Source organism: Lucilia sericata, unplaced genomic scaffold (assembly GCF_015586225.1).
Source record: "Lucilia sericata isolate MDLA Ls3-8-SP2 unplaced genomic scaffold, ASM1558622v1 Contig001684F_arrow, whole genome shotgun sequence".
NCBI lineage: Eukaryota > Metazoa > Arthropoda > Insecta > Diptera > Calliphoridae > Lucilia > Lucilia sericata.
In genome coordinates, this window is record NW_023995594.1 from 1 (window position 1) to 13,689 (window position 13,689).

The 13,689-nt window shown below is 33.3% G+C and overlaps 1 long non-coding RNA gene across 1 annotated transcript in view; it reads left to right on the forward strand.

The window, feature by feature from the left end:
• The first annotated feature begins 2,395 nt into the window (after positions 1-2,395).
• Positions 2,396-13,689, forward strand: part of LOC119612421 — an 85,434-nt gene continuing 74,140 nt past the window's right edge. Inside the window, exon 1 of the long non-coding RNA XR_005232139.1 lies at positions 2,396-3,603. This is a non-coding gene — a long non-coding RNA (uncharacterized LOC119612421). The remainder of the gene's footprint in view (positions 3,604-13,689) is intronic.

Genomic DNA, 13,689 nt, shown 5'->3' on the forward strand with positions numbered 1-13,689 from the left:
TCTAGTTCAGTTCTAGTTCAGTTCTAGTTCAGTTCTAGTTCAGTTCTAGTTCAGTTCAAGTTCTGTTCTAGTTCAGTTCTAGTTCTGTTCTAGTTCAGTTCTAGTTCAGTTCTAGTTCAGTTCTAGTTCAGTTCTAGTTCAGTTCTAGTTCAGTTCTAGTTCAGTTCTAGTTCAGTTCTAGTTCAGTTCTAGTTCAGTTCTAGTTCAGTTCTAGTTCTGTTCTAGTTCAGTTCTAGTTCATTTCTAGTTCAGTTCTAGTTCAGTTCTAGTTCTGTTCTAGTTCTGTTCTAGTTCTGTTCTAGTTCTGTTCTAGTTCTGTTCTAGTTCAGTTCTAGTTCAGTTCTAGTTCAGTTCTAGTTCAGTTCTAGTTCAGTTCTAGTTCAGTTCTAGTTCAGTCTTCTAGTTCAGTTCTAGTTCAGTTCTAGTTCAGTTCTAGTTCAGTTCTAGTTCAGTTCTAGTTCAGTTCTAGTTCAGTTCTAGTTCAGTTCTAGTTCAGTTCTAGTTCAGTTCTAGTTCAGTTCTAGTTCAGTTCTAGTTCAGTTCTAGTTCAGTTCTAGTTCAGTTCTAGTTCAGTTCTAGTTCAGTTCTAGTTCAGTTCTAGTTCAGTTCTAGTTCAGTTCTAGTTCAGTTCTAGTTCAGTTCAAGTTCAGTTCTAGTTCAGTTCTAGCTCAGTTCTAGTTCAGTTCTAGTTCAGTTCTAGTTCAGTTCTAGTTCAGTTCTAGTTCAGTTCTAGTTCAGTTCTAGTTCAGTTCTAGTTCAGTTCTAGTTCAGTTCTAGTTTAGTTCTAGTTCAAATCTAGTTCAGTTCTAGTTCAGTTCTAGTTCAGTTCTAGTTCAGTTCTAGTTTAGTTCTAGTTCAGTTCTAGTTCAGTTCTAGTTTAGTTCTAGTTCAAATCTAGTTCAGTTCTAGTTCAGTTCTAGTTCAGCTCTGGTTCAGTTCTAGTTCAGTTCTAGTTCAGCTCTGGTTCAGTTCTAGTTCAGTTCTAGTTCAGTTCTAGTTCAGTTCTAGTTCAGTTCTAGTTCAGTTCTAGTTCAGTTCTAGTTCAGTTCTCGTTCGGTTCTAGTTCAGTTCTAGTTCAGTTCTATTTCAGTTCTAGTTCAGTTCTAGTTCAGTTCTAGTTCAGTTCTAGTTCAGTTCTAGTTCAGTTCTAGTTCAGTTCTAGTTCAGTTCTAGTTTAGTTCTAGTTCAGTTCTAGTTCAGTTCTAGTTTAGTTCTAGTTCAAATCTAGTTCAGTTCTAGTTCAGCTCTGGTTCAGTTCTAGTTCAGTTCTAGTTCAGTTCTAGTTCAGTTCTAGTTCAGTTCTAGTTCAGTTCTAGTTCAGTTCTAGTTCAGTTCTAGTTCAGTTCTAGCTCAGTTCTAGTTCAGTTCTAGTTCAGTTCTAGTTCAGTTCTAGTTCAGTTCTAGTTCAGTTCTAGTTCAGTTCTAGTACAGTTCTAGTACAGTTCTAGTACAGTTCTAGTACAGTTCTAGTTCATAGTTCAGTTCTAGATCAGTTCTAGTTCAGTTCTAGTTCAGTTCTAGTTCAGTTCTAGTTCAGTTCTCGTTCGGTTCTAGTTCAGTTCTAGTTCAGTTCTAGTTCAGTTCTAGTTCAGTTCTAGTTCAGTTCTAGTTCAGATCTAGTTCAGTTCTAGTTCAGTTCTAGTTCAGTTCTAGTTCAGATCTAGTTCAGTTCTAGTTCAGTTCTAGTTCAGTTCTAGTTCAGTTCTAGTTCAGTTCTAGTTCAGTTCTAGTTCAGTACTAGTTTAGTTCTAGTTCAGTTCTAGTTCAGTTCTAGTTCAGTTCTACTTCAGTTCTAGTTCAGTTCTAGTTCAGTTCTAGTTCAGCTCTAGTTCAGTTCTAGTTCTGTTTCTAGTTCAGTTCTAGTTCAGTTCTACTTCAGTTCTAGTTCAGTTCTAGTTCAGTTCAAGTTCAGTTCTAGTTCAGTTCTAGTTCTGTTCTAGTTCAGTTCTAGTTCAGTTCTAGTTCAGTTCTAGTTCAGTTCTAGTTCAGTTCTAGTTCAGTTCTAGTTCAGCTCTAGTTCAGTTCTAGTTCAGTTCTAGTTCAGTTCTAGTTCAGTTCTAGTTCAGTTCTAGTTCAGTTCTAGAGTTCAGTTCTAGTTCAGTTCTTGTTCAGTTCTAGTTCAGTACTAGTTCTGTTCTAGTTCTGTTCTAGTTCTGTTCTAGTTCTGTTCTAGTTCAGTTCTAGTTCAGTTCTAGTTCTGTTCTAGTTCTGTTCTAGTTCATCTCCAGTTCAGTTCTATTTTCGTGGAAAGCAAACTTTATTATGATATTGTTGAAAAACCTGGCCAGTAGCATTTAAAATTACTCTAAATAAAAAACCGCTATATTGTTAACATCGCCCATAAAATACCATTCGAAATGGAATTTCTCGTTTCATACAATAATTGGACGTTGTAACGTAAACACGTTTGTGCGGAAAAACGTTTAACACTACAGCCGGTTAGTGTTGTTGTCGTTAAGATAATTAAAACCAACAACAACAAAATAAACAATTATAAACACACAGTTGGTTGCAAGAAGCAAGTGTTTTCATTATTTACTTTTAACGAATAACGAGAGCAAAATTTTGTTTGAAACGAACAATTGAATAAACAGAAAACGTGCTGCAGCGGCTGCTAGCACTTCCACCAAGTCTGGGCTGCCAGAGTATAGTCGTACTATGTTTGATAAACTGAGGGTAGGTCGGTTTTACGAAAGAAAGAATTTTTGTCTGACGATTTAGTTTTTGCATAAACAAAACGGACTGATTGCGTGTGTGTGTGTGTGTGTAGGTTGGAGTGGTTAGAATAAGTTGAACAAAAATTCCAATGGGCGCATTTAGTCGCGTTGCAAACGTCGACACAACCGGTCGTGTTAAACGGAGCTTTTGGGAATATATTATATAAGTGAAACATTTTTAACTTGGAGGAAATAAAAATCTTATAAGAATTTTTTAAAGAAATATTTAAAGTGTTTTGATATAAAAATTTAACAATTTTATTAAATTTTAAATAAAACAAAAAAGATTTTTTCGAAAATAAAAATTTAATTACTTTCTAACTCACTTTTAGGGTTAATAATTTGCAAAAAAAAAACATCTTGATTTAACAACACTGATTCAAGGTTGTATTTGATAACAGCACGTGCTGCTAACGGTATTTTTCTTGTTTATTTGTTTGTCGTGTTAATTCCTTTCGCCTGTGTTTGTAAGTGTGTGCAAATTGGTTTCGCGTGAGCAAATTATAACGTTGTGTGAGTTTTGTTGTTTACATTTTGTTGTTATTTTTGCCTTAATCATTATTTCAATCTAACAAAAGAGTAATAAAACAAACGGAAAACAAAATCAACGACCAAAACCAATTAATTTGAATTAATTCTCAAGCGTTTAATGAAATTAAAATTTCAAATGAATGATTAAAAAAATACAGAAAAATGTGGGTGTTTAAAGATTTTAGTTCGTTTTAAAAAGCCATAATTAAAAAAGGATTTTTTGGTGTAAAATACAATTTTTAAATTTGTGTCACTAGTCTGCAAATTAATGGAATTACTGGAATTGGATTTAAATTGTAAAAGAGAAATTATCATTTAGAAGATCTCCATACGATCTTTGTGAAAGTTTGTTATGGTAAGTTATATTTCAATTTTGTAATTAAAAATCAGAAAAATAAAAATTAGTTTTTTTGAATGGGTCCTCAGTTCCCTACCGGCGATTGAAAATATTGATCTCTGCAATCTTAATTGTTCCAAAACTGTGTCGTAGTTTATCCTGTATGTCTTATTCTTTTGCAACACATCGAAATATTGGTCATTGGCTCACTAAAGTATTTGCATTCAGACTCCTTATTAGATTTTAAGAAAATCTATTTAGTCCGTCCGTCTATAGATCGAAGTCGCATCAATAAGTTCATGAATTTAGCAATTTACGGCCTATTGACTGAACGTTTAACCAAGCTCATGTCAACTAGCAACTGTCAATTGACTCGTGCCAAAATTAGAAAAATCTTCGTCATTTAGTTTTTGTTTGACAGTCATTGATAGCTAAATACCATTGTGTCACATCAAAATATTGGCCATTGGCTCACTAAAGTATTTGTATTCAGACTCTTTATTAGATTTTAAGATAATCTATCTAGTCCGTCCGTTTGTAACACATCAAAATATTGGTCATTGGCTCACTACAGTATTTGTATTTAGACTCCTTATTAGATTTTAAGAGAATCTATACAGTCCGTCCGCCTATAGTTCGAAGTCGCGTCAATAAGTCCATGAATTTTGCAATTTACGGCCTATTGACTGAACATTTAATCGAGCTCATGTCAACGGGCAACTGTCAATTGACTACTGCCAAAATTTGAAAAATCTGCATCATTTAGTTTGTGCTTGACTGTCCTTCATAGCTAAATACCTCGTAACTAGAGGATAAAATTTTAAAAAGTGATCACAAAAGATGTCCCATAGTTGAGGTCTCAAACCTCAAACTGTTAAAACAAATTTACAATATGATGTTCACCGATCAGAGAGATTGAAATTCCTAGAAATTGTGAAAGTCATAGGCATCTCAAATAGCTTTATGGTTTTAAATTTGAATGATCTTTTTGTATCAAAAGTATTTTCGCCAAGCAAGGACCGTAATTGCTCACAATCATGAACACTAACATGTCACAAAAGATGTCAAACATTCTGTTCCCATATAGTTGAGGTCTATACAAACTGTAGAAACAAATTTACAATATAATGTTCTTGGTTTCCGAGACATTGAAATTACTAGAGATTGTGAAAGTCAAAGGCATCTCATATAGCTCCATGGTTTCAATTTGGAAAGATCTTTTTGTATCAAAAGTCTTTCCGCCAGGCAAGGACCGCAATTGTTCACAATCATGAACACTAACATGTCACAAAAAATGTCAAACATTCTGTTCCCATATAGATGAGGTCTATAAACCTCAAACAGTTGAAACAAATTTACAAATGTTCGTGGATTCCGAGAAATTGAAATTACTAGAGATTGTGAAAGTCATAGACATCTCATATAGCTCTATGGTTTCAATCTGGAAAGATCTTTTTGTATCAAAAGTCTTTCCGCCAGGCAATGACCGCAATTGCTCACAATCATGAACCTGAATAAAAGGGCCAGCGTAAAGAGATTTGACTCCAACAAAGACATATTCAAAAAATTGATGACAATTAAATCGTTAAATCTTAATTTGTATAATGTTATGGACCTCAAAGGAGACAATGTTTGCAAATTAAAATTAATTTTTCTTGCACAAACCGGCGCTTCAGTCAAAAAGTCACTCATAGACTTTATGAGTGATTCTTAAGGAATCGTGATAAAATCTGTAACAAGTTAGATTTATGTACGCAGTAATTATATTGTAAAATATGGCGTCTAACCTTAACTGACCCTACTAGCCCCATTATCATTCTATTAAATTTCATGAAGATCGGTGCATAACTGACTCTACTCCTTATATAACTTCTCTTAATAAATCATTAAATTCGACAAAATTTGATTTGTTTTAAAACTTTTGTCACCCTTTTAGAGTTCTCCGTTCAAGATCCAAACTATCTTTAAACGATAATTAAATATCAACCGATTTGAAGGACGAGTAAACAAAATGATATCTTTATAATTGAGTAGCAAACATTCAAATGTTTAAGTTTTTTAAGGCCTTATAAAAGATGCCTCAACGTCTCTCATCTACATCTTATTTACCTGATCTATATCCGAACTAAAATAGAGTAAAATATCTAGGGTTGGAGCACCAAGTACTCTTTCTGTCATCTATTTCCATAATTTTTCATCTTTAGTCTTCTTAATTTTTAAAACCTTGATTAATATTTACTTTTGTCAATTAAAACAAATTTTATTTCAAACCAATTACCGATTTTTCTGTCAAGTCGTACCGAAGTCCCAGCACCTTTTTCCCGCTGTTTTACTATTTTTTGCTATTTATTCGACTGTAAATTTCGTTAAATTTTTAACAAAATTATCTCAAATTAATCTTTAAAAACCAGAAACCCTTTTAAATTAAATTAAAAAGAAATCACTCACCTTATTTAACATTTGTTTCCTTTCCGTCAACAATCTTATTATCTCCTTTTCACATAATTTTAATTAGCTTTTTATTAAATTTTATATTTCTCTTTTATTTTGAAGCTTTTTTATTTACTTTGACAACTTTTTTCTATTTTCTAAGCTTTTTTCTTACAAAGATCTACACTTGATTTCCTTCTTATTTACTTTACCATAATTACAAGCTTTTACTTATTTGAAGCTTGTAAAAGCTTTTCTTTTCTCATTAATCACATTTTTTTCCACTTTCTAACCAACACTCCCCTACCCGCACACCAACACACACACACACTTATTAACAACGAATGACCAAACTAAAGGCAACATCAAGAACGGCTATGCATTTTATTTTTTTCCAACAAATTTTGCTACACTATTTTTTCTAATTTACACATTACTTTTTAACAATATTTTTGCACAAAACGTTTAACAAACATTTAAATTTTATATTTATGCAAAAATATTAACAATTTATTAACTTTTAACCAGATTTATTTATCAATTAAACGACCACTAATCACCAAACAACCGAACACTTGCGAAATTTCTAGAAAACTAAAAGAAAACAATGCAAGTTATGTTTCTATTGCTATTGTTGTTGTTGCTGCTGTCATTATTCGATTTGTACCAGGCATGGAAAATTGAAATTTTGAAAGTATGTACTAAATAAATTTTCCTTTGGGGTAGAGGTCCGATTATAGACTAGACAATAGACTAGACTATAGACTAGACTAGACTATAGACTATAGACTAGACTAGACTAGACTAGACTAGACTAGACTAGACTAGACTAGACTAGACTAGACTAGACTATAGACTAGACTATAGACTAAACTATAGACTAGACTAAAGAATAGACTAAAGATTAGGCTATAGACTAAACTATAGACTAGACTAGTCTATAGACTAGACTATAGACTAGACTAGTCTATAGACTAGACTATAGACTAGACTATAGACTAGACTATAGACTAGACTATAGACTAGACTATAGACTAGACAATAGACTAGACTATAGACTAGTCTATAGACTAGACAATAGACTAGACTATAGACTAGACTATAGACTAGACTATAGACTAAACTATAGACTAGACTAAAGAATAGACTAAAGACTAGGCTATAGACTAAACTATAGACTAACTAGTCTATAGACTAGACTATAGACTAGACTAGTCTATAGACTAGACTATAGACTAGACTATAGACTAGACTATAGACTAGACTATAGACTAGACTATAGACAGACTATAGACTAGACTATAGACTAGACTATAGACTAGACTATAGACGACTATAGACTAGACTATAGACTAGACATAGAGACTATAGACTAGACTATAGACTAGACTATAGACTAGACTATAGACTAGACTATAGACTAGACTATAGACTAGACTATAGACTAGACTATAGACTAGACTAGACTATAGACTAGACTATAGACTAGACTATAGACTAGACTATAGACTAGACTATAGACTAGACTATAGGACTAGACTATAGACTAGACTATAGATTAGACTATAGACTAGACTTAGACTATAGACTAGACTAGACTAGACTATAGACTAGACTATAGACTAGATATAGACTAGACTATAGACTAGACTATAGACTAGACTATAGACTAGACTATAGACTAGACTATAGACTAGACTAAGACTAGACTATAGACAGACTATAGACTAGACTATAGACTAGACTATAGACTAGACTATAGACTAGACTATAGACTAGACTATAGACTAGACTATAGACTAGACTATAGACTAGACTATAGACTAGACTATAGACTAGACTATAGACTAGACTATAGACTAGACTATAGACTGACTATAGACTAGACTATAGACTAGACTATAGACTAGACTATAGACTAGACTATAGACTAGACTATAGACTAGACTATAGACTAGACTAGACTAGACTAGACTATACACTAGAGTATAGACAAGACTATAGACTAGACTATACACTAGAGTATAGACTAGACTATAGAATAGACTATAGACTAGACTATAGACTAGACTATAGACTAGACTATAGACTAGACTATAGACTAGACTATAGACTAAACTATAGACTATACTTTAGACTAGACTATAGACTAAACTATAGACGAGACTATGGACTCGTTAAGTAGAAGAGTTGTTAATGATGGTCTTTCCATAAATCGACTTTAAAATCAAAATCGACTTTTTGTCTTAACGAAGTCTTTACGTCGACTATCTTTTATCTTTATGATGCTCGCTTTTTTTCAAAAGTCGAAGAATCGACCTTTGCCGGAAAAAGTCGAAGTCGACTCTTTGTCTTAACGAAGTCTTTACGTCGACTATCTTTTATCTTTATAATGCTCGCTTTTTTTCAAATTAAGTTAAATTTCACTACATTTTTGCATTCGCCTTAATACCACCTGCAAAACAAAATCCCAACCCTGTCATTATTCCTTTATTTACATTTTACTAAATATTTCCTATTTGACATTCACTAATAAATCTCCTTAACATCTTGCTCTTAATCTATTTACGCACGTTTTATTATTATCCCCTCTCTCTACAACAACATAAAATAACAACAAACACATTACTGTATTTGCATGCAATTTAGTACAAATCAAATAATGACAGCAGCAACAACAACAATAGCAATGGAAACATAACTTGCATTGTTTTCTTTTAGTTTTCTAGAAATTTCGCAAGTGTTCGGATGTTTGGTGATTAGTGGTCGTTTAATTAATAAGTAAATCTGGTTAAAAGTTAATAAATTGTTAATATTTTTGCATAAATATTATATTTAAATGTTTGTTAAACGTTGTGTGTAAAAATATTGTTAAAAAGTAATGTGTAAATTAGTAAAAATAGTGTAGCAAAATTTTTGGAAAAAAGATAAAATGCTGAGCCGTTCTTGGTGTTGCTTTAGTTTGGTCATTCGTTGTTAATGTATGTATGTATGTAAGTATGAATGTGATGGGAATGTGTTAAGTGCAACAGTTGGTATAAGGGGGGAAGTGAATAAAGGTTTGCGTAAAGCAAAGAAGAGAAAATAAAACTTTTATAAATCTAACTTAAATTTTGTTTGATGACAGTTTTTCAAACAAAATTTGTTTGTCTCAACTAAACTCATCTTTCAATTGCCATAGTACTAAGAATATTTAATATTTATATTAAATATGTCACTTTTAACCATCTAAATGATTGACTACTATACAATTTTGTTTTAATTAAATACCAAAAACTACAAATTTTTTGAACACAACATATGCGTCGTTGTTCATTTTATCAAAATCTATTGTTTAGCCTAAAATAAAATCATCTGTGTGCATAATAAACAAGTAAGAGTGTTATATTCGGCCATGCCGAATCTTATATACCCACCATCAAATCATCCTTATAAATAAACTTTGATATTATCGATCTATGTTGAATCATATGTCGATATTATTATGAACATCAGGGAAATATCTGTATCTAATGTAGCTGTACTTGTATCTTTAATTCAGTCATGGGGTTTAAAGTAATTATCTGAAGAAAACGGAAAATGGGTGTTTCATTAGTTATCGACCGATCCTCATGAAATTCGCTGGAAAAATTCAACTTCCTATAAAACTAGCGTAATTTGGAAGAACTTATGAGCCATACATGAGCGTTAAAGTGATTCTCTGGAGTGAATCTTTTATAAGGGTCAATTATAGGCCGATGTTTATAAACCTTCGTACATAAATTATGTTCGTAAGTCGTAATTTTAAGCAACTATTGAGAGTTAAAGTAATTTTACTGAAGTGGTCATTTATCGAACCATCTTCTTTAATGTCGGGTAGGAGGATTTCAGTTCCCATAACACTTATGTTGAATTGCATATATCTACTCGTAATTTTATGCCAGTAATGAGCGTTCAAGATGCCCCTATACGCCCACCCCCGTATAAGTCAATTATTGATCGATACTTCTAAAATTTAGAACGATTTTTGTACATACAAATATTGTTTATGTTGCATTTTTGAGCCAGTAATGAGCTTTAAAGTAATTTTCTAATGGGGACCTTAATAGGGGCATAGGGTAGGGGCTCATACAAAACTTGTTTATGTGAAATTTCATCGCTGTAGTCGCATTTTAGCGTTACAGCCAGTAACGAGCGTTACAGTCACTATCTGAGGGGGACCTTATATGGAGGCTGGGGTCAGTTATAGACCGATCCCCATAAAATGTGATAAATAGTTTTTGGCTAGTACAAAACTTGTTTACGTAGAATTTCACTGCTGTAATAGCATTTTTGAGTCAGTAATGAGCGTTAAATTAATTTTCTGAAGGGGACCTTATAGGGGGTTATGGTCAATTACAGACTGATCCTCATAAAATTTAGTGAGAGATTTTAGCTAATACGAAAATTGTTCATGTCGTACTCAGTACTCGCAGTTTTAAGCTAGTAATGAGCTTTAAAGTCATTTTCTGAAGGGGACCTTACAAGGGGGATAGGGCTAATTAAGGACCGATCCTTATAAAATTTGATAAAGAACTTTTGGCTCACACAAAACTAGTTTGTGCCTTAAAGTCATTTTCTGAAGGAGACCTTATATGGGGGGTAGGGTCAATTATGGACCAACCCTCATAAAATTTAAGAAAATGATTTTAGTTCCTATAAAAATTTTTTATGTCGAATTTTATTGCTATATATATGTATGTACATATGTTTCTTAAGGTCAGATATGAGCATTAAAGTCATTTTCTGAAGGGGACCTTGTATTGGGGGTAGGGCCAATTATGAACCGATCGATCCTTATAAAATTTTACGAAGAGATTTAAATTCTTATAAAACATGTTTGTGCCGAATTTCATCGCTATTGATGCTTTTCTTAGCCAGTTATTTTCTGAAGGGGACTTTATATGGGGGGTAGGGTCAATTATGGACCGATCCTTATAAAATTATACGAAGAGATTTATGTTCTCATAAAACGTGTTAGTGCCGAATTTCACCGCTATTGATGCTTCTCTTAGCCAGTTATGGTCGATAAAGTCATTTTCTGAAGGGGACTTTGTATGGGGGGTAGGGTCAGTTATGGGCCTATCCTTATAAAATTTTACAAGAGATTTATGTTCCCATAGAACATGTTTATGCCGAATTTCACCGCTATTGATGCTTCTCTTAGCCAGTCATGGGCGATAAAGTCATTTTCTGAAGGGGATTTTATATGGGGGGTAGGGTCAATTATGAGCCTATCCTTATAAAATTTTAAAAAGAGATTTAGGTTCCCATAAAACATGTTTGTGGCGAATTTCACAGCTATTGGTTTTTCCCTTAGCAAGTTATGGGCGATAAAGTCATTTTCTGAAGGGGACTTTATATGGGGGGTAGGGTCAATTATGGACCGATCCTTATAAAATTTTACAAAGAGATTTTTGTTCTCAGAAAACATGTTTGTGCCGAATTTCACCGCCATTGCTTCTTCCCTTAGCAAGTTATGAGCGATAAACTCATTTTCTGAAGGGGACTTTATATGGGGGGTAGGGTCAATTATGGACCGATCCTTATAAAATTTTACAGAAAGATTTAGGTTCTCATAAAACACATTTGTGCCGAATTTCACCGCTATTGGTTCTTCCCTTAGCATGTTATGGGCGATAAAGTCATTTCCTGAAGGGCATTTTATATGGGGGGTAGGGTCAATTATGGACCGATCCTTATAAAATTTTACAAATAGATTTAGGTTCTCATAAAACACGTTTGTGCCGAATTTCACCGCTATTGGTTCTTCCCTTAGCAAATTATGAGCGATAAAGTCATTTTCTGAAGGGGACTTTATATGGGGGGTAGGGTCAATTATGGACCGATCCTTATAAAATTTTACAGAAAGATTTAGGTTCCCATAAAACATGTTTGTGCCGAATTTCACCGCTATTGGTTTTTCCCTTAGCAAGTTATGAGCGATAAAGTCATTTTCTGAAGGGGGCCTTATATGGGGGCTAGGCGAAATTGTAGACCGATATTTCCCATTTTCAATACCAAACAAACTGCATCAACTAGAAGTATCTGTGCAAAATTTCAGCTCGCTAGCTGCTTCCATTTGGACTCTATCGTGTTTTCAACAGACAGACAGACAGACAGACGGACAGACGGACAGACGGACAGACGGACAGACGGACGGACATGGCTAGATCGTCTTAGAATCTTATAAGGATCCAGAATATATATACTTTTATGGGTCTTAGACGAATATTTCAATGTGTTACAAACGGAATGACAAAAACAATATACCCCCCATCTTTTTTGATGGTGGGTATAAAAATACATATATCTATAAAACAGAGTAAAATTCTATATATAAATATTTTCAAGGAAAAAATACTACTAATAGTCTGTTAATAAATATTCGCACTTTAACACTTGTGCACACATTGAGTTACAAACCAAACAATTCAGCCACCCCCTCGAAAAACACAATTTGCGCTATAAATTAGTAAAAGAAAAAGATATATGAAACAGCAGTTAAAATTTCTAAATATGAAATGTTTTATTATATTTTGGAGGGATTTTAATTTAGTTCTACTATTTACAGTGAGTTCAAGACAAGCTGTTAAAATGTTTAGGCAGGTGGTAGTCATCGTTAGGCCGTTTGTTCAGCAAATGTGTTTAAGAGGATGTTGCTGTTTTTTACTTACTTTCTTTTTTTTTTGTTTTTTTTTTTTTTTTTTTTTTTTGATTCGATAAAACCCAAAATTATTAGGGTAATATTTATTTTGGGGGTAAATTGTGGTAAATATTGTGGGAATAATTTACACAGGGCAACACAGAGAGCTATATAGTCATTTTAGGTGTTTGCTGCATATATTTTAGCATAACTCGAAAACTATTTGACCGATTTAGTTCAAAGAAATTTCTGAATGATCTAAATGAATTTAAAAATTACAGTAGTACAGTTCTAGTTCAGTTATAGTCAGTTCTATTTCAGTTCTTGTTCAGTTCTAGTTCAGTTATAGTTCTGTTCTAGTTCTGTTCTAGTTCTGTTCTAGTTCTGTTCTAGTTCTGTTCTAGTTCTGTTCTAGTTCTGTTCTAGTTCTGTTCTAGTTCTGTTCTAGTTCTGTTCTAGTTCTGTTCTAGTTCTGTCCTAGTTCTGTTCTGTTCTAGTTCTGTTCCAGTTCTGTTCTAGTTCTGTTCTAGTCTGTTCTAGTTCTGTTCTAGTTCTGTTCTAGTTCTGTTCTAGTTCTGTTCTAGTTCTGTTCTAGTTCTGTTCTAGTTCTGTTCTAGTTCTGTTCTAGTCTGTTCTAGTTCTGTTCTAGTTCTGTTCTAGTTCTGTTCTAGTTCTGTTCTAGTTCTGTTCTAGTTCTGTTCTAGTTCTGTTCTAGTTCTGTTCTAGTTCTGTTCTAGTTCTGTTCTAGTTCTGTTCTAGTTCTGTTCTAGTTCTGTTCTAGTTCTGTTCTAGTTCTGTTCTAGTTCTGTTCTAGTTCTGTTCTAGTTCTGTTCTAGTTCTGTTCTAGTTCTGTTCTAGTTCTGTTCTAGTTCTGTTCGTTCTGTTCTAGTTCTGTTCTAGTTCTGTTCTAGTTCTGTTCTAGTTCTGTTCTAGTTCTGTTCTAGTTCTGTTCTAGTTCTGTTCTAGTTCTGTTCTTCTAGTTCTGTTCTAGTTCTGTTATAGTCTGTTCT